Here is a 22,445-nt window from a genome sequence, read left to right as displayed (position 1 = left end):
CCGACATGGATAGTGAGGGTATGAACAAGTCGGGAGGACGCGTACCGCTTCAGGCTGGCGTGGATAGTGGGGGTTTCAAATGGATGCATTTGCCAGTATGTAACATGGAGCACTGGCAAATGCAGCCTTTATTGTGCATGAGACGTACTTGCACACCACACCCCTAACCCTGTCAGCAGGGTTGCCGTACCCTGCCGTAATAGTTACTGAGACGCACAAGCATCTGAGACGCTCCTGAGTCTCAGACAGATGGAGCGCCTCTCCGTCGGCTTCCCCTGGCGTCCGCCGGTGCAGGGGATGTGGCAGTTACCGGCGCTGTGTGAGAGGCGCTCACTAGGCTTGCCAGGGATGCCGGGGACAGAGCTGCAGCTCCCGGGGACAGTACGGTGACTAGCTGCCTGACAGGGACACTACACTGACTATGCTAGGCAGCTGTTGGGCTACGCTGACAACGTAGCTAAGCCTATGCTGAAAACGTAGCGTAGCCTGCCACCGTATCAGAATCAGCATAGTGTTCGCTCGGGCAGTGTAGTCAGAGTCCCTGTCAGAATCAGCGTAGTGTTCCCGCAGGTCGCTTAAGTAGTTAACGTTGTCAATAGAGCTTGTTCCCACGGCCTCTTAAGTAGGTATCGTAGTCAGTCAGGCGTCCCTGTCAGTATCAGTGCCGTGTTCCCGCCCGTTTGCGGCTAGCCGGAGCTTACGTAGTTAGCGTAGTCAGTCAGCATTACGCAGTTAGCGTAGTCAGTCAGCGCTTGTTACTTTGGGGGATGTTCTAACATCCGCACCCCAGCTCCGCCCCCCTTCGCCACCCAACGCATTCATAATTATCGCATATGCACTAACATATGCGATAATTATGGCAAAGGTCAGCTCTTGCGTTAAGAGCTGTCCTTTGAGGTGGGAGACAGCGGGTCCCACAGGGACCAGGCGGCTCCCCCCTCCCTCCCTTACCCGGCGCTGCTGCTGCGCCGGGCTCTCCTCCTCCCTGCACCTGGAAGAGGATTACGGTGCAGGGAGGAGGAGGTCACAGGTCCGGGCAGCACAGTGAGGGCTGGATGCAGTGCAGATTAGATATTGTGTGGGATAATGTGAGGGTTGGATGCAGTATGGGTCGGTTACAGTATGGGTCAGGTACAGTGCGAGATATAGTGTGGGTTGGATACAGTGAGGGATACATTGTGGGTTGGATACAATGCGGGATGCAGTGCAGGATACAGTGCAGATTACCTATAGTGCGGGATACAGTGCAAAGTTGGTTGCAGTAGTGTCAGATACACAAGTAATGCACTTACTGTGATGGGTAGTGTCAGCAGTGCAGGGGTGCCAGAGGTATCCTCAGTGTGGGGGTGCCAGCTGTGTTGGCAGTGCAGGAGTGCCAGCAGTTTCCTTAGTGTGAGGGTGCTGGTGGTGTCGGCAGTGTGGGGTTGCCAGTGGTGTCCTCAGAGCACAGGTTGCTGGCTGTGTCTGTAGTGTGGGTTGGCGTTGGTGTCCTCAGAGCGGGGGTACTGGCTGTGTTGGGGTTGCCGAAGATGTCCTCAAAGCAGGGGTTGTTGGCTGTGGTGGGAGTATGTTGGGGTGTGTCCTCAGAGCAGGGGTTGACGGCTGTGTTGGCAATGCAAGAGTGACAGTGGTGTCCTTAGTGCGAGGTTCTGGCGGTGTCGGCAGTGTTGGAAGATGTGTTGGCAGTGTTGGGGATCTAATGGCCCGTGCTTTATTTATCAGCGTTCTGAGGGACTATAACAGGTATGAGGGTGATCTCCTGCATGCACAGCTTGCCATGGGGTTGTTATGTCTTGGCCGAGTGTACAGCCAGGAGCCAAGGGTTGGGGGTGGAGTTTTTCTCTTGATGTGGGAGGGGTGCAATCTTTCACAGTGCCCCATTGAATTTCATTGGTGGTCCGCTGAGAGGTGCGACAGACAGCTCTCAGCCAATCAGCAGCTGCATTGTTTTCAATGGGACTTTTGGACAGTGGCACCTGATTAAAGCAGGATCTCGTGGTTTTGGCTCAGATGGGGATCCAGGGCAGAGGAGGGGGGATCCGAGCTACAGCTCCGATTGCCCCAGTTCCCCAATGTTCGGGTGGGTTTCGATTTTTTTAAATCGGAACCGCTCAACTTTAATTCAGACCTGATCGCAGGGCACATTATTTTATTTGCAAATAGGAAAAACCATTTGCACTGCAGGTGGCACAAATGTAACGAGTAATGGCATCTGGGGGACTCGCAATGCTGTGAAATTCACAGCCTTGTGAGTCAACCAGAATAAGGACCTTTATCTCAGCCCCAACTGCAGTGCAGCATATTTGGTCCATTTACAAACAAAATGTGCCCTGTGATCAGATCTGAATTAGGGGTACTTGTGGATTATCACGGCTCCCTCAATGGCCATCGTATATGAAAAAATCGCATGCGATCGCATCGATCGCATGCGATCGCATCGATCGCATGCGATTTTTAACTGAAAAGCATCCAAATGCATTGGAATTAGTATGAAACATGTTCAATGGCCCCCAAATGGCATTTTTGAGACTGTACCACCCCCGAACCTGAAGCATGGCGAGCGCAGCGAGCCCGCGAGGGGCGGCGGTACGCGTCCTATGACCTTTTCATACCCCCACTATCCACGTCGGCGTGGAGTTGAGAATAGAAAGTGTGGCGAGGGGACGCGGATACCTTCACAGGTATCCGCGTCCCCTCACGGGCTTCACAGGTGTCGCGGGGCTCGCTGCGCTCGCCACGCTTCGGGCTCGGTGGCTCGCTGCGCTCGCCACACTTTCTATTCTCAACTCCATGCCGACGTGGATAGTGGTGGTATGAAAAGGTAGTAGGACGCGTACCGCCGCCCCTCGCGGGCTCGCTGCACTCGCCACGCTTCGGGTTCGCATTGATAGTGGGGGTGGTACAGCCTCAAAAATGCCATTTGGGGGCCATTGAACATGTTTCATACTAATTCCAATGCATTTGGATGCTTTTCAGTGAAAAATCGCATGTGATCGCATGTGATCAAATCGCATGTGATGCGATTGCATGCGATTTTGACAAAAACCTGCAAAAATCGCATCGCATCGCATGCCATCGCATGCCACTATATATGGCATGCGATGGCATGCGATGGGAGCCGTGATAATCCACAAGTACCGAATTAGGCCCTATATTGGCTACATAAAGCTGTTATACATGAGGTATTTGTTAGTGCTGCATTTTCTCATTTGATCTAATTTTCTTGCTGCCGAGTCATCCATGTGAGACTGCTCTAATTAGCCGCGCATCGGGTGGACAGTATTTTATCTGTTTTCATTTGTACTTATTATTTGCATTATTTGTTATTACAATTGATCATTAGCTTCCTCTCTCGCACTTATAATAAGCCACTTATGAGTTCGATGCAGCGCTGCCTGCAGTCCCTGTGCTGCAGCGCTGCCTATGAAGTGCAGGGAGATTGCTAAGCACATATACACATGCATGTTATCATGTACAGATGGAGCCACACTCATCTAGCCTGCTTATGGCGCTTCGCCCGCCAACTCCCCACAGCACACCTAGTCGCATGGTAAATAGCACAGCTTGGAATTCTGGGGCCTAGTGACAAGGGGGCATGGCCATCAAATTGCATCACTCCCGCGAGGCCACGCCTCCATTTAGCCCTGTGGGTGCATGGCCAGCCCCTCTTCCTGTGGGAATAGACACTGTATTCACTGCCCAGCGGGTGGCAGTGAGTATAGACACTGTATTCACAGCTGCCCAGCGGGAGGCAGCGGGGGCTCCCAACTGCCCCCCCCCCCCAAAAAAAAATGGGACGTTCCCACAGAAAGCAGGATAGTTGGGAGGTATGATGATATCATTTATGTATATATGTGCTTTGAGGCTTCCCCTGCACTTCAGAGTCAGCGCTGCAGACCAGCTCTGAATAAGTCGCAAATGTACACTGCAGTGACTTTTGCCTGTTCTTGAGCTGTATCACAAATGAGTATATACCACCTACAGGCCCAGATTCTTAATGCTCCTTCTGCTTCATACAGATGTAACCACGCTCATCTGTCCTATTGGTCCGCCATCCGGGCTTCCTTGTCCTGCCATGAGAAATGCCGCGTGATGGTGCACAAGGCATACTATTGCGAAATCATGAGAAAGCCTGTAATTGCAGTGCTTCGCAGCTGGGTGGCGATTGCTCCACTAATGAATAGGACAGTGCCACGGATAGACACTGTGCAGTATCTAAAGGACCATCGCTTCCACTTTTTAACTAATTACAGTATGTTATCTATGACAATGTCTAGGTCAACAGTCACTAGGTCGAAACACATGGTCACCAGTGACTAGGTCGACTCCTATGGCTGACATTACGTAGTTCGACATTGAAGGGAGGTCGACACAAGCAGATGTCGGCATCAACATGGTCGATGCTGGAATTTTCTAATTTTCAAGTGCGTACATGTGTAGTGCACTCGCCATGCTTCGCGCTCGGTGCCTCGATGCGTTTGGCACACTATTAGATTCTAGTAGGAACCAAGTTGCTCTAATTAAAAAAATATGAAAAACTGAAGTCAATGTTGACCTTTTGCTTGTGTCGACCTGCTGTCAATGTCGACCTAAGATGGTGTAATGGTTAGCATTACAGCCTCACAGCAATGAGGTCATGGGTTCGATTCCCACCATGGTCCTAACTGTGTGGCGTTTGTATATTCTCCCCGTACTTGCGCGGTTTTCCTCCGGGTACTCTGGTTTCCTCCCACAATCCAAAAATATACTGGTAGGCTAATTGGCTCCCAACAAAAATTAACCATAGCATGAATGTGTGTGCGTGTACATGTGGTAGGGAATATAGATTGTAAGCTCCACTGGTCTGGCGTGACTGTTCAAATATTCTCTGTAAAGCGCTACTGCAGGGGTGTCAAACTCAAATTCATCGGGGGCCGCATCAGCAGTTTGGTCACCCTCAAAGGGCCGGTTGTATCTGTAGGACTATGTGTCCACTCTTTATTATCATAAATTATTGTCACTGCATTCAATTATTGTATACTCAGCAGTAGAATTTCCCTCCTGCTATTGCTGTGAACTGCAGTGCATTAGGGCACACGCTGCCTGTACAGGGGGGCAGCACTCAGTCTTAGGGCATATGTCCTGCTTATTATCATGTGACACAGCAATTAATGATGGGCTGCAATGTGCCAGTGCACACACACACACATTGACACTTACCCGCTCTGATGCGTCCACTCCAGTCTGAGCTGCTCCACCACCAAGGACAAAGCTGCGCTCACACAGGCGCATTTCCCTCCTGTGAGTAGCGCTCCTCGCACTATCTATCCAGGAGTGGAGGGCAGCGTGCTCCCGGTCACTGTGCAGTGCACACTCAGCAGTAAGTGACCTGGAGCGCACAGCAGCAGCAGCACCATTCACCACGACGGACCTGCTCTTTCCTCTCTCTGGCTCCTATACAGCAGGTAGGAGCGGAGGAGGGGTTGACGACCGGCGGCACTGCGCTAGAGGGCAGACGTTCTCTGGCTTGTAGGCTGCCGCGCATGCGCTGAAGAGGCGGCTTTCTTGTTTAAAAAAAAAAATCGAGAATAAAAGGTGAAGGCTGGCGGCGGCTGCGCGGGCCACATGAAGAGGTCTGGCGGGCCGGATTTGGCCCGCGGGCCTTGTGTTTGACACCCCTGCGCTACGAAATATGTGTGCGCTATATAAGAAACTGGTAATAAATAAGTAAATGTTGACCATTTATAGGTGTCGAACAAGTCACCGTCGGCCACTAGTGGTTGCGGATACCTCATGCAACACAGAAGTTCCTATGTCTGGTGTTGGGCCTGATACACTGAGCAGCAGTTCCAAAACAGCAGAGTGCCCCTTTACCATAAATCATAATGACCTGCAAAAGATGAAATTGTTGAACATATGTAAAACCATACTTATTATATACATAACACTTCAGGGGCATGAAAACTGAGTTTTAATATACCGTAAACTTGAAAAAAAAAGTTATTGCGCTATTAGGAAGATAAACGTGTAGCTCGCTGTATGCAAATTCCCCGTACACCCTGAGGATGTCTTCTCAGACACCAGTTGAAGGGCAGATGCACTTGGCATTCTCATTTGCATTTCATTAGCTAGACTCCTGTCTTGCCGGTTACTACATAATCCGTTATACCAGGAATCTGTGATCAATATACAAAGCATGGCTGTATTCTGTGGTTCACTTTTATGCTTCAAATCTTTTCTGCGGACACTTCTGTGCAGGGCTGGTGGAAATAATATGTACAGGTGGGTCATGTATTTCATTAGAAGAGTTTCAGGAAATTCGGCTACATTTATTACTTTCAGAAACAGCAGCCAATTAGCAGATTGCCATTAAACCTAGAGGCTACATAACAGCTGTGATAGTAATACGGAACTGGGAGAGAGATTTTAAAAGATAACCAAAGAAAAGGAAAAAGAAGGAACCGTAGCCCCTATGTATTTACACTTTCAGAAACAATCAAGGGCCTGATTCGGGTTGTTCGCTGCTTAGCGAGCATTCTAACGTCCCCGCCCAGTGAATATCACTGCTGCTTTGCAAATGGATGTTTTGCATAAACCTCCATTCACAGGGTAGCGCGCGGGTAGGGTGACCAACTCATCCCTTTAATCCGGGACACATATTAATTACACAGGTTCTGTGGCTGGCTTTCACCTGGTTTTAAACTGCCACACCTCAAGACTCCATTTCACCTGGTTTTAAACTGCCACAGAACCTGTGTAATTAATATGTGTCCCGGATTAAAGGGATGAGTTGGTAACCCTACGCGCGGGCCCGAAATCATCTCAGCTGACTTAGACTTGCAGTGTCCTGTTCCTGTTCTGGGCGTCCCCTTGCATGGGCACTCTTAGCGCTTACCTTGGTGCACCCAGTGTTTTTGTGGGCATGCCAAGAAATGCAGGACATTTTTATGCAAACGCCTACTGCCCGCCTCCATCCTGCAAGCACCACGGAGACTATGCAAGTCTCCAAAGGCGCCCCACACAGAAGCCTTGCATATGCGCATAGGCGAATATGTGGATGTGCACGGCTACAACATCGGTCCCTCCTGCGAACAAGTGACATCGGTCCCTCATGCGAACAAGCAGAGGACCAAACAGATCACAGTAAGGGCCTAAGCCAGTGGTTCCCAAACTGTGTGCCGTGGCTCCCTGGGGTGCCTCAGGACACTTGCAGGGGTACTTTGGGTTGGTGGTACAAGACCATCTAAAATTATTTATGGCCAATTATTTATAGACAAAACCAGTTCTGGTGACTGCCAATCATAAAATATGTGTACAAACAGAACCCTTTACAATATAACTGAACTTAAGGATCACATATAAACACAATTCACTTAATTTTATTTTTCTTTTCTACATTTTTTTGGCCTAGGGGTGCCGTGAAAAAACTTTTGTATTCGTGGGTGCCGTGATTCAAAAAAGATTGGGAACCCCTGGCATAAGCTCAATGCATCATACTGGTTTCTTAGCTGAGCATGCCAAAACAGCCCCCTAAAACCTGGACAGTCCTGAATTGGTGGAGAGGTGTAGTTCAAGGCTTCATAAATGCATTTTATTTAGTTAACATACATGCTGCATATTAATTTAGTGGGTACTTGTTTCCTAGCAGGGCGCCCAGATTTCCTACGTACGCTCAGTAGTTAATTTAGTTCATTTATTCACTGCACCCTGAGTGAAATCGCATCGCATGGCCCTTTTTTGTGGCATGAGATGTGAGATGAGATGTGAGATGCGATCTCAGTAGTTCATATGATAAAACACCTAAAACAGCACCACTCTCCACGTCATCCCGAAGAGTGGCGAGCAAAGCGGAACGCGTCCTCCGACCTTTTCATACCCCACTATCCACGCCGGTGTGGAGTTGACTTTATATAGTTTGGCGAGCGCAGCGAGCCCCGTGAGGGGATGCGGAATACATGTAAAGCAATCTGTGTACCCTCGCGGGGCTCGCTACATTCGCCACGCTTCGGGGTCGGTGGCGCGCTGTGCTCGCCACACTGTGTAAAATCAACTCCACACCGATAGTGGATAGTGGGGGTATGAAAAGGTCAGAGGACGCGTTCCGCCGCCGCTCGCCACGCTTCAAGGTGATGTGGAGAGTGGTGCTGTTTTAGGGGTTTTACCATATGAACTACTGAGATCGCATCTCACATCTCATCTCACATCTCATCTCAGCGTCTATTCACGGACTACATGGGGGACTCTCAACTGCCCCCCCCCCCCCGACGCAGGACACTGCCGGGGGGGGGGGGCACGTGTCCTGCGGGAACGTCCCAAAATACCGGGACGTTCCCGCGCTAAGCGGGACAGTTGGGAGGTAGGATTTTCTGTGGTAAATAGATAGAATATAATAGATAGAATGGGAGAGATCTTATTGGATCCATTTCAGGAAGAGACATGTAGAGAAGCCCTACAGGCTTTTATAGTGTAACACCATCTAAAGCAGGGATGATGACTTTCTCCTCTCTGGGAGTGGATAGCCAGCTCCGCAAAGCAGGGGGCGGGGCAAACAGACATGTTGCTGTTAGGGGGTGGGTCTCACTTTAGAGGCCTATACATGGAGGAGTGGCATTTGCACACACACCCCCCCCCCCTCCCACTGCACAAAGCCAATATTTCAGTAATTGTACACTGAGGGCAGGGCCTTCTGGTCCCTTCCGCCACCCCGGGATGGTTTCAGGGATTGCAAGGCGGTTTTCCCACCTTTCTGGGAGCCTCCTGTATATTCCAGGAGGTTAAGCAAGTACAGTATGATCTAAAGATGGAATCGTCCACTGTATTCAAGCTCTGGAATGTATTGCATTTTCCCACCCATAAAGACAACTGTAGCATTACTGTATCTCTCTGTTAGTGAAAAGAAAGCCATACTAATAAACAGTAGGATCGGTTGGGGATGGGATTCAATGCAAATCATTGGAAAGCATACCCTCCAACATCTGAAGGGAAAAAATCGGTACACATTTGAAAACGGGTGTGTCCAATGTGTAAAGGGGCGTGGCCATGGGGAAGTGGTGTGTGTGGCCACGCCCCTTTCTGATTCCCCCCAGCCCATTTTATATATATAAATATATATATATATATATGGTCTTATTAATTCTAAACTATTTAAGCCACACCAGCCCATGTATGACTAGTACACAGAACCACTTTCTAAGGCGCTTAACATAGAAACACCTTTTATTAATATAGAATATGCTGATGGCTGAGAGGGGAGCACTGTATATTCTGATTGGTGTATGAAAAGTCTGAGAAAAACACCATTATCCAAACAAGGGTCAATCCCATGTACCAGAAGCCACATTCCCCTGCAAGTGCCTTTAGCAATGGCCATAAAGACATTTTTAAATGTCACCAAGTATTACACTGGATATAACTATAAACGTACTATTTACACTGGCAATAAAGAAGCGTGGCCACACACACCCTACAGTACACACTGTCACGTAACACAGGGACACGATGGGAGTTGGGTAACAAGACTACCCAAACCACATACCAGGGTCACTCAAGTCCTGACAGCTTGATGCAGCCCCGGGACATGCAGTAGGTACAGCACGGGGCAGGGGAGTTGCGTGCAAGCGGCACGCCGGGTACAGTGGGTGCGAGGCCTGATTACAGTCCTGAGCGGTAATTCAAACAGACACACACGATACCCGCAGCCGAGCCCGGCATTACTACCAGCGTGGGCTGCGCAGTGCTTACCGCAAGGCAGCACTGGGACCGGGCAGAATCAGAGGTGCCCCAGGAATCGTCTTAAAACCGGTACATTCGGTACATTTATTTTTAGCCGGTACAGTCCGTTGAAAAACGGGACTGTACCGGCTTAATCGGTTCAGTTGGAGGGTATGGAAAAGCCTATATAACGATTATGACAAATTTTTAGACGGGTGGTTCCATATCCTTGATAATGATTTTAATAATAATAATAATAAAAAATCTACCGGAAAGAAAACTTGCAACTCCTAGCTGGGAAAAAGAGGTCCGCATTACTACACCCTCTGTTCATGTCTTTGTGCAGAACTACTGATTGAGTTGGTTTCCCCAGCAACAGAAGCAGCAGGCTGACATCTCACACAGCGGAGGAGGTGCACACATACAGGGTTCTATGGGAAAGGCACCACTGTGACATACTAACTACCTTCATAATGAGTTATTTATCCATCAATCCAGTGCACCCCAATGCAATGTTTAAATCTTATGTATATTCATTTCATTCAGTAATTAATTAGTTGGTATGCCCAGGATGGGTGTTTTTAGACCCAATCCTATTATCTTTAAAGACACACTTCCCATTGAATAACATGATCTAATGCAGTTATGATTTATGACACTTGGCAGGGTTTGGTTCAATATTACTGTAGGAATGTTAACACACCATATCATGCCATAGCTTTCCACTGGCCATGCAGAATTCACAGGAAAAATGGATCTGGCACCAGGTGCAATGTAAAGCTCTGTACACACTGTGCAATGATAACGATATTGTTAAGAATATTATAGTGCATATTGCTTAGTGTGTATATCGTTAATAATGTGAGCTCTCGGGGGTCAATGACAACCCCCATCATCCGAACATGCAGTCAAATCTGCCAATATTGTCAACTACTGCATGTTCCATGGGGGGAGGGGGGGTTGGGTCACTGAACAATATTTCTAATGATATCATTCAGTGTATATGCCCTATATTGTTCCTCTAGGAACGTTGATGATATCGTAAACACGCTATATGATTTCATATACTGTAGGCCCTCATTCTGATCCGATCGCACAGGGGAGCAATGTTTAGCTACTGCCATGCGCATAAGCATTTATGCGCATGTGCAGCTTATTTGTGCGAGAGGGCACAGTGAATTGATTATTCGCTGGGCTGTTTGCACGCAGCAGTGCGGATGGGGGGAGTGGGGCGGCGGACTTGGGTTGCACCCTTGAGAACGCCCAGCGTTTAATGGGCAATCCCATGAAAATGCTAGGCGTTACCATGGCAATTCACTAATGATGCAGGTGCTGTGGTCGGGCCGCTGTCGTCACCGGATGTCAGCCATCTGCCCATAAAAGGACACTAAGAGACTGACTTAGATTTGCGAGTGCTTGAGAAATCATTTGATGGTCGGTGACTATCGAATGATTTCTGCCCCGCACGCAATCTGCAAATGGATGTTTATGCAAATCATCCACTTACGAGTGCAGGGAAATTCGGCATGCGTACGGCAGGCGTTCATGTGGGCAGCGTTTAACCCCTTCAGTGGTAATCCCAAGAATTTTCAGGGCTATGCCTCAGTGCCCAGTCTGGTGAGCCCGGAAAATTCTCGGGATAGAAACTGTTTATAGCCGGGCAACGCTGCTGAGTTAATCGCTGAACTCAGGACGCTTTAGCGCTGCCCGGCTCCCTCTCCTCTGCCGCGCCTCCTCCTCCCAACCCCCCCCCCCCCCCCGGCTTTCCTATTGAAGCCTCCGGTGCCAGCTACTGACACGGCACGTCGCCGGGTGCAGGGCCGTGGTGCGGGTGGCATAGTGTTCAGCAGTGCTGAGGGGGATATAGTGGTGGTTTTTTTTAGGTAGCGCTCCCCCTAAAAAACTCGCCTAGTGGGGAAGGCTACCTTAAAAAAAAACACCACTGAAGGGGTTAATTGACTCTCAAAGCTGCAAAATACACAGCTTTGCGAGTCAACCAGAATGAGGGCCATAGTGTGTACCCAGCTTAAGAGGTGAGAGAGCCTGTGTGATTTTCTGAATTTTAGCCACATTTGCAGCTTTAGTACATCCCATCCTAAGGAGCAGTGCTCCGTAGCACGCCAGGTAATGACCATTTTGTAAAGAGTTTGAAGCCACCACATCCCTGGTAGTACTGTGCGGCAATGTTAAGAGCAGGGGCATAACTTAATCCCAGTCGCACGGGCCAAGGTGAAGTTTGTGAATTTGTGTGTGTCACATCTCAGTGTGAGTGGTAAAGGTGCTGCTGTACATACATGGCTTGGCACCTGGAGGCGTGGCCTAGCAGGAAAGAGTGTGCCCTATACTCGCGGCCCTGACGTGAGGCCTCGCCTCCCTGAGCTGCTGGCTATGCCCCCAGCCCCTCTGGCTGTAGGAATAGACGCTATTCATCGTCTATTCATGGGTGACAGGGGGGACTCCCAACTGCCCCCCACCACAGGACACTGCCGGCCCCAGGAGGGACGAGGGAACGTCCCAAAAAACAGGACTTTCCTGTGATAAGCGGGACACTTGGTAGGTGTGTATTAAGGAACAAACTGAATCTTGTTGATTTCATTAAAATACAACTATTTATACTAATTATTTACAAAAAATATTAAAGGGGCAACACTGGGGCAGATGTATTAAGCTTTAACAAGAGATAAATCCAAGGGTGATAAGGAGAGATAAATGTCCAGCCAATCACCTGCTAACTGCCATGTTACAGGCTGTCTTTGAAAAAGTCAGTAAGGAGCTGATTGGCTGGATGTTTATCTCTCCTAATCACCCTTGCATTTATCTCTTGTTAAGGCTTAATACATCTGCCCCATTGGGGCAGATGTATCATAGCGGCGCGATAAGCGCCGCTATGATACTTCCTGCTTCGCCTCAGTAGCGAGGCGAAGCAGGAAGGGACATCGACAAGATGTATTAACATCTTGTCTGCCGAAGCGGGGGAGCGTTAACTCCCCCCTCCGGCGATGTCCCTTTCTGGAGATAGTGCATCAGTTAATACTGATGCGCTATCTCCTGTCCCCCGGCCGGCCGCACTGGGCATGCGCGGGATCTCGCTGTTCACGCGAGATCCCCAGCGCAGCCCAGACCTAACAGCAGGGACAGCGCTGTCCCTGCTGTTTAGATAGGGCTTCGCCAGCCTGATGCTGGCGAAGCCAAAGCAGGCTTCGTGCGGAACCGTTCCGATGCTGACCGTTCATTCCGATGCTGACCGTTCCGATGCTGACCGTTCATACGTTCGGCCTGCTATCATTTTGATAGCAGCACCGATATGGACAGGGGAGCATAGCGCCCCTGTCCATTACCGCATCCCGGCTCTATCATATATGTGGGAGAAGGGGTATCAGTGCACATAACGTGTGCTAATACCCCTTCTTCCCCATAACGACAGATAATACATCTGCCCCATTATTTGTTAATCATTGTAGAAAACAAAATGGTACTTATGTAGTATCTGGGCTGCCGATTTTTTGATTGTATGCCTTAAGTTAAGGCATACAATCAGATGTGATGCGATGCGATATCGCATCGCATGCGACCATCGGATGCGATGACCCGATTTTTCCATAGGAATCAATTTTCCAATTTTCCATTTTAACATGGAATTCAATGGGAAAAAGGGGTCCTTTTCATACCCCTACTATCCAAGTGGGCATGGAGTTGGATATAAACCTGTAGCGAGCCACCAAGCCCGAAGCGTGGCGAGCGAAGCGAGCCCCGCGAGGGGACGGTATTCTGTGTCCCCTCGCGGGGCTCGCTACGCTCGCCACGCTTCGGGCTCGGTGGCTCGCTACGCTCGCCACAGGTTTATATCCAACTCCATGCCCACTTGGATAGTAGGGGTATGAAAAGGACCCCTTTTTCCCATTGAATTCCATGTTAAAATGGACTCAGTCCATTTTAACATTGATTCCTATGGAAAAATCGGGTCATCGCATCGCATCCGATGGTCGCATGCGATGCGATGCGATGTGCCCGATCCGACCCGATTTAGAAATCGGCAGCCCAGATACTACATAAGTACCAACAAAATAAAGATTAAGAGTCTGCTGGATCTCTGTCCATGGAAGTAAATGGCCAGTATTTGCATATAGCGCATACCCTCCAACAGTACCGATTTTGCCGGTACAGTACCGTTTTTAAACGGTCTGTACCGGCAAAATTCAAGTGTACCGAATGTACCGGTTATTCTGCCCGCAATGCACCCATTCCCAAGGATGCATTGCGGGTCTCAGGCCAGCGTGCGATGCGTCGTAACGTGACGCGCCGGCACCGCGGACCCATCGCACAGCAAACAGGGGAGATCACAGCGTGTGTGTCAGCCCTCTCTGGCATGCGCAGTGGTGATTTTCGGACACCAAGCGCACAGAGAGGAGAGCTAGCACAGCATGGACTCCGCGGTCGGCGCGTGGGTGCAGACATGGTGGTGGCGAGTGCGGCCTGCTTCCCCTACTTGTCCAGGCCCCTGCTCTGACGGCGCCATCTTGGAGGAACCTGGTGGGGCTGACTGTGAGCGGTCTCAGATGCCGTTACAGCTTCTTCCACTCCTGTGCCCTGCAAGCGTTTCTGCCTATCTCCCTCCACCGATGCAGGGGGACATACAGTGCAGCCGGGAAAATATACTTTCAAGGACTCCGACCTCCTGAGGTGGGGAGAATGCCATCTTACATCCCTCTGTGGTGCATCCTCATCCAGCGCCTCCAGGGGCGGATTGGGGACTAATAGTGGCCCTGGAAAAATTCTGGAAGTGGCCTCATGTGGGCGGCAACAAATCAATAATGGCCGCTCTCATGCATACATACAACTGGAGCCTGTAGTGTTGAGAGATTCCCGGACACGCCCCTAGGCCCACCCAGCCCCTCCCCTTGACCTGCCCAAACCCCTCCCCTTGACCCGCCCTATCATTTTTTTTAACCTTTGCTTCAATTCCATTCTTGATGTTGCACACTGTAATGCCAGTTACATGACACACTGTAAGCCACACACCGTGATGCCCATTACATGTTACACCATACACCACAGTGACCATTACTCGTTATGATGCCAGGACTCAATTTTTTTTCTAAAGGAGGGTCAACAAGGACAGTGCGCGCCGAAGGCGCGTGCCAAAAAAATTCAATGTAATGCCGATTACACGTCACACACCCATTACATAGTATACCATATGCCGTGAGCAGTAATTAAATAATGACCAGGATATAGAGGGTGACTGAGGAAGACGCAGATAGTGGGTCACTGGGGAAGCTGGGGTGACGGAAATAGCAGGTGACTGGGGAAGCTGGGGTGACGCAGATAGTGGGTCACTGGGGAAGCTGGGGTGACGCAGATAGCGGGTGACTGGGGAAGCTGGGGTGACGCAGATAGTGGGTCACTGGGGAAGCTGGGGTGACGCAGATAGCGGGTGACTGGGGAAGCTGGGGTGACGCAGATAGCGGGTGACTGGGGAAGCTGGGGTGACTCAGATAGCAGATGACTGCCTGGGGAAGCTGGGGTGACTGGAGAGGCTATGGTGACAGGGAGATAGCGGGGAACAGGGGAAGCTGGGGTGACAGGGAGATAGCAGGTATATTTGTATATATATATGTATATGACCCCCTCTGCACCATCATCACCCCCCCTGCACATCATCATCACCTCCCCCTGCAGCATCACCCCGAGCAGGGCCGCGGCTAGGGTGTTTTTGCGCCTCCCTGCAAACTATAAATTTGGGACACTTCTGGGCCTGCTGCTGGGAACGTGCTTTATACTATATATACCAGGGGCAGAGAGGCAGAGAAAGAGACCAGGGGCAGAGAGAGACCAGGGGCAGAGAGGCAGAGAAAGAGAGAGACCAGGGGCAGAGAGGCAGAGAAAGAGACCAGGGGCAGAGAGAGACCAGGGGCAGAGAGGCAGAGAAAGAGAGAGACCAGGGGCAGAGAGAGAGAGAGACCAGGGGCAGAGAGAGAGAGAGAGACCAGGGGCAGAGAGAGAGAGAGAGAGAGACCAGTGGCAGAGAGAGAGAGACCAGGGGCAGAGAGAGAGAGAAAGAGACCAGGGGCAGAGAGAGAGAGAGAGAGACCAGGGGCAGAGAGGCAGAGAGAGAGACCAGGGGCAGAGAGAGAGAGAGAGAGACCAGGGGCAGAGAGGCAGAGAGAGAGACCAGGGGCAGAGAGAGAGAGAGAGAGAGAGAGACCAGGGGCAGAGAGGCAGAGAAAGAGAGAGAGAGAGACCAGGGGCAGAGAGAGAGAGAGAGAGACCAGGGGCAGAGAGAGAGAGAGAGAGAGACCAGGGGCAGAGAGGCAGAGAAAGAGAGAGAGAGAGACCAGGGGCAGAGAGAGAGAGAGAGAGACCAGGGGCAGAGAGAGAGAGAGAGAGAGACCAGGGGCAGAGAGGCAGAGAAAGAGAGAGAGAGAGACCAGGGGCAGAGAGAGAGAGAGAGAGAGAGACCAGGGGCAGAGAGAGAGAGAGACCAGGGGCAGAGAGAGAGAGAGAGAGACCAGGGGCAGAGAGAGAGAGAGAGAGACCAGGGGCAGAGAGAGAGAGAGAGAGAGAGAGACCAGGGGCAGAGAGAGAGAGAGACCAGGGGCAGAGAGGCAGAGAAAGAGAGAGAGAGAGAGACCAGGGGCAGAGAGGCAGAGAGAGAGACCAGGGGCAGAGAGAGAAAGAGACCAGAGGCAGAGAAAGAGAGAGAGACCAGGGACACAGAGATAAATAGAGAGAGAGTCGAGACCAGGGGCAGAGAGTGAGGCAGACATGCGGAGAGAAAGGGGGGCATGTTCCCAGGTCACTAGTGGGTGTCCGGGCAGACAGAGGTGACCGGGAGATATTGGTGGAAAGAGTAATCAGAGGGTGACAAAGGAGGCAGTGGGTAACTGCTATGAGGTGGGTGCATCCAGAAACATTCATACATTTTCTTACCAGGGTCAGTGAGTGAGGGAGACATATGGGAGTGAGAGGGGGACATATTCCCCAGTCACTATGTTCTGCTCACCTGCTCCTGTGATGACCAGTGTCCCTGAGTGTTGTACAGCTGGTGGTAATGTTACAGGTACCTCACTGCTTCTTCTCCACGCCCATAACATCAAGCGGCAGTCTGGACACACACTTGTCGGCATACAGGCAGCAGGAGTCACTGGAGAAAGAAACTGGTGAGGTGATACAATAGAGGAGACCTAAGGACAGGTCAAAGTGTGACAGAAGGCAGCGGGAGACAGGGGGCAGGATGTACCAACCACTTGCGGTACATCCCACCATCGATTGTGCCAATACTTTTCGCATATACACTAACATATGTGATTTGTAATGCAAAGGACAGCTCTCCCAAAAAGAGATGCCCTTTGTGATGCACTCTGGTGCCTGGACTTCCGGGTTTGTGATCCGGGAGTCCCTTTACCAATGCTCCCAGTGTTGCGGAAAGAAGCCGATGTGCCTCTACAGGGTAATGCCATGTATAGCTGGTATTACCGCTACATTAGGCTACTGCTAGTAGGGCTTTATTACATTTAAAAATAGGGTAAAATCCCTGAAAATGGGTATTTTACCACATTTCTGCCGTAGAGAGCATAGAGGGTGATGGAGAGGGTGAAAAACAGATAGTGGTCAATGGGTCATAGTGGGTGAAAAGTAAGTCAGGGGGCAGGGCTGTCCGGGTGATGGGAGGAGAGTCTGCGGATAAGAGGCGGCACCGGTGGTTAGTGCGGGCCGCGGGAGAGACAGGTACGGTCTGGGCTGGCTCGGTCGCATCACCCTGGGGTCCGGCAGCCCAGGCACACAGTGGGTCCCTACAGGGTATGTGAAGTCGCCGGCGGGGTCCCTCCAGTGCATGGGAAGTAACCAGCCTGAATTACCGGACTGTCCGGAGTAATCCCGGACGGGTGGTAACCCTAGGTCCCTGCCACTCTCATACATACATACATACATACACCCTGCCGCTCTCATACATACATACATACACCCTGCCACTCTCATACATACATACATACATACATACATACACCCTGCCACTCTCATACATACATACACCCTGCCACTCTCATACATACATACATACATACATACATACACCCTGCCACTCTCATACATACATACATACACCCTGCCGCTCTCATACATACATACACCCTGCCACTCTCATACATACATACATACATACACCCTGCCGCTCTCATACATACATACATACACCCTGCCGCTCTCATACATACATACACCCTGCCACTCTCATACATACATACATACACCCTGCCGCTCTCATACATACATACATACACCCTGCCACTCTCATACATACATACATACACCCTGCCACTCTCATACATACATACATACACCCTGCCACTCTCATACATACATACATACATACACCCTGCCACTCTCATACATACATACACCCTGCCACTCTCATACATACATACATACACCCTGCCACTCTCATACATACATACACCCTGCCACTCTCATACATACATACACCCTGCCACTCTCATACATACATACATACACCCTGCCGCTCTCATACATACATACATACACCCTGCCACTCTCATACATACATACATACATACATACACCCTGCCACTCTCATACATACATACATACACCCTGCCACTCTCATACATACATACATACATACATACATACATACACCCTGCCACTCTCATACATACATACATACACCCTGCCGCTCTCATACATACATACACCCTGCCACTCTCATACATACATACATACATACACCCTGCCGCTCTCATACATACATACATACACCCTGCCGCTCTCATACATACATACACCCTGCCACTCTCATACATACATACATACATACATACATACATACACCCTGCCGCTCTCATACATACATACATACACCCTGCCACTCTCATACATACATACATACACCCTGCCACTCTCATACATACATACATACACCCTGCCACTCTCATACATACATACACCCTGCCACTCTCATACATACATACATACACCCTGCCACTCTCATACATACATACACCCTGCCACTCTCATACATACACCCTGCCACTCTCATACATACATACACCCTGCCACTCTCATACATACATACATACACCCTGCCGCTCTCATACATACATACATACACCCTGCCACTCTCGAACATACATACATACATACACCCTGCCACTCTCATACATACATACACACACCCTGCCACTCTCATACATACATACATACACCCTGCCACTCTCATACATACATAAATACACCCTGCCGCTCTCATACATACATACATACATACACACATACATACACCCTGCCGCTCTCATACATACATACATACATACATACACCCTGCCGCTCTCATACATACATACATACACCCTGCCACTCTCATACATACATACATACACCCTGCCACTCTCATACATACATACATACACACACACACCCTGCCGCTCTCATACATACATACATACATACACCCTGCCGCTCTCATACATACATACATACACCCTGCCGCTCTCATACATACACACATACATACACCCTGCCGCTCTCATACATACATACATACATACACCCTGCCGCTCTCATACATACATACATACATACACCCTGCCGCTCTCATACATACATACATACACCCTGCCACTCTCATACATACATACATACACCCTGCCACTCTCATACATACATACATACATACATACACCCTGCCGCTCTCATACATACATACACCCTGCCGCTCTCATACATACATAAATACATACACCCTGCCGCTCTCATACATACATACACCCTGCCGCTCTCATACATACATACACCCTGCCGCTCTCATACATACACACATACATACACCCTGCCGCTCTCATACATACATACATACATACACCCTGCCGCTCTCATACATACATACATACATACATACACCCTGCCGCTCTCATACATAAATACATACATACACCCTGCCGCTCTCATACATACATAGATACACCCTGCCGCTCTCATTCATACATACATACACCCTGCCGCTCTCATACATAAATACATACATACACCCTGCCGCTCTCATACATACATACATACACCCTGCCGCTCTCATACATACATACATACACCCTGCCACTCTCATACATACATCCTGTCCCTGCCGCTCTCATACATACATACACCCTGCCACTCTCATACATACATACATACACCCTGCCACTCTCATACATACATACATACACCCTGCCGCTCTCATACATACATACACCCTGCCGCTCTCATACATACATACATACACCCTGCCGCTCTCATACATACATACACCCTGCCGCTCTCATACATACATACACCCTGCCGCTCTCATACATACATACACCCTGCCGCTCTCATACATACACACATACATACACCCTGCCGCTCTCATTCATACATACATACACCCTGCCACTCTCATACATACATCCTGTCCCTGCCACTCTCATACATACACACATACATACACCCTGCCGCTCTCATTCATACATACATACACCCTGCCACTCTCATACATACATCCTGTCCCTGCCACTCTCATACATACATCCTGTCCCTGCCGCTCTCATACATACATAAATACACCCTGCCGCTCTCATACATACATACACCCTGCCGCTCTCATACATACATACATACACCCTGCCACTCTCATACATACATACATACACCCTGCCACTCTCATACATACATACATACACCCTGCCACTCTCATACATACATACACCCTGCCACTCTCATACATACACACACACTGCCGCTCTCATACATACATAGATACACCCTGCCGCTCTCATACATACATACATACATACACCCTGCCGCTCTCATACATACATACATACATACATACATACAGATGGGGCAGGCCTCTTCCTTGCTGGCGAATCCGCCAGCGGCCTGCCTCACCATCTGACTGAGACGCGCGTCTCAATCTCCGTCGGCGGGGCGACGGGACAGGGTTGGGGGGGGGGGTGCGGGCAGGCGGCGGGGAGCGGCTGGAAGCGCCCTCGGAAGGGGCGCCTCTCGTGCACGCGCGTCCCCTTCTCGCTATGCAGATGGCGCTGGCGGGGTATGGCGGCTTGCGTCGCCATCGCCATCCCCTGCCAAGATGGGAGTGGCCCCAACTGTACATACATACATACACCCTGCCGCTCTCATACATATACCCTGCCGCTCTCATACATACATACATACACCCTGCCGCTCTCATGCACACACCCTGCCCCCCCTCAACCAAATTACACACAGGACATTTTACACAGCCCCCCTTAACCAAAGTACACACAGGACATTATACACAGGCCCCCCTAAACCAAATTACACACAGGACATTATACACAGCCCCCCCTCAACCAAATTACACACAGGACATTATACACAGCCCCCCTTAACCAAAGTACACACAGGACATTATACACAGCCCCCCTTCAACCAAATTACACACAGGACATTATACACAGGCCCCCCTCAACCAAATTACACACAGGACATTATACACAGGCCCCCCTCAACCAAATTACACACAGGACATTATACACAGCCCCCCTCAACCAAATTACACACAGGACATTATACACAGGCCCCCCTCAACCAAATTACACACAGGACATTATACACAGGCCCCCCTAAACAAAATTACACACAGGACATTATACACAGGCCCCCCTCCCTAAGTTACACACAGGACATTATACACAGCCCCCCTTCCCCAAGTTACACACAGGACATTATACACAGCCCCCCTCCCCCAAGTTACACACAGAACATTATACACAGGCCCCCCTAAACCAAATTACACACAGGACATTATACACAGCCTCCCCTCCCCCCCCAACCAAATTACACCCAGTACATTACACACAGCCCCTGCATCAATATTACACCCAATATGCACTCACCCAATGATCTGTTTTGTAGTGTCTGTGCATGCTTCTGGTAGGGGAGGCAGCATAGAGCACGTAGAGGAGCTGCTGCAGGACCAGGAAGAGCAGGGCTGGATGCACGCAGCACACAGTGTGGTGGGCGGGGCCAGCCTCAGGGAACTGCTCAGTGCTGCCCCTGCTGCCTGCAACTTTAAATTCGGCCTCAGGAGCATCGGCCTCCCGGGAAAGTTCCCGGTAATTATAATGGCCAATCCGCCCCTGAGCGCCTCATTTATCTGTTAGTAGGGTGAGTGCACTTCTACTGTATATCCTGTGCCCTGACATTGGGAAATCCTTTTTAACCTTAACTTTTTATTTTAAATGCCGAGTACAAATTCAGAAAGGGAATGGTCACGCCCCTTTACCAGTGACCACACCCACTTTACCCATGGCCACGCCCCCTTTATGTGTATGTACCGATGTTGGAGGGTATGTATAGCGCATATGAATATATTCTATGCATTTTTGCATCCTAAATCCTAGTCTGCTAGAACTTGCCTGCATCTCTCTTTCCAGTGTTTAGGTGAGGTAACAGGACAGCAGCATTGTGATTGCGTGGAACCCCCTGTCCTGTGGGATTGTCATAGGAGAGTATGAAAAGCTCTACGCTATTCTGAGGCGTGCATACTATGAAGGGAAGTCTGTTTTTGCTGATACTCTTGCACCTAACATGGGGCTGCAGCAAGTGCCAATAAAAGTGATGGCAGTTTCAGCAGCTGGAATAAAATTACAGCACAGCATTCCACTTGCTGGTGCACAGACTCCTTGCATAAGCCCTAGAGCAGGGGTTCTGAAACTCGGTCCTCAGGACTCCACACA

The 22,445-nt window shown here is 49.9% G+C and overlaps 1 protein-coding gene across 1 annotated transcript in view; it reads right to left on the bottom strand.

Annotated features, from left to right (window-relative positions):
• Window positions 1–21,827, bottom strand: part of NCF4 (neutrophil cytosolic factor 4) — a 91,714-nt gene extending 69,887 nt beyond the window's left edge. Inside the window, exons 1-2 of the mRNA XM_083156350.1 lie at window positions 21,603–21,827; window positions 16,694–16,834 (exon numbers count right to left, since the gene is read on the bottom strand). The gene's annotated coding sequence lies outside the window, so the exon portion shown is untranslated. The remainder of the gene's footprint in view (window positions 1–16,693; window positions 16,835–21,602) is intronic.
• Window positions 21,828–22,445: the final 618 nt, after the last annotated feature.

Source organism: Crinia signifera, chromosome 8 (assembly GCF_055691185.1).
Source record: "Crinia signifera chromosome 8, ASM5569118v1, whole genome shotgun sequence".
Taxonomy (NCBI): domain Eukaryota; kingdom Metazoa; phylum Chordata; class Amphibia; order Anura; family Myobatrachidae; genus Crinia; species Crinia signifera.
The sequence above is the reverse complement of the archived record's forward strand: the minus strand, read 5'-3'. Positions and strand labels throughout refer to the sequence as shown.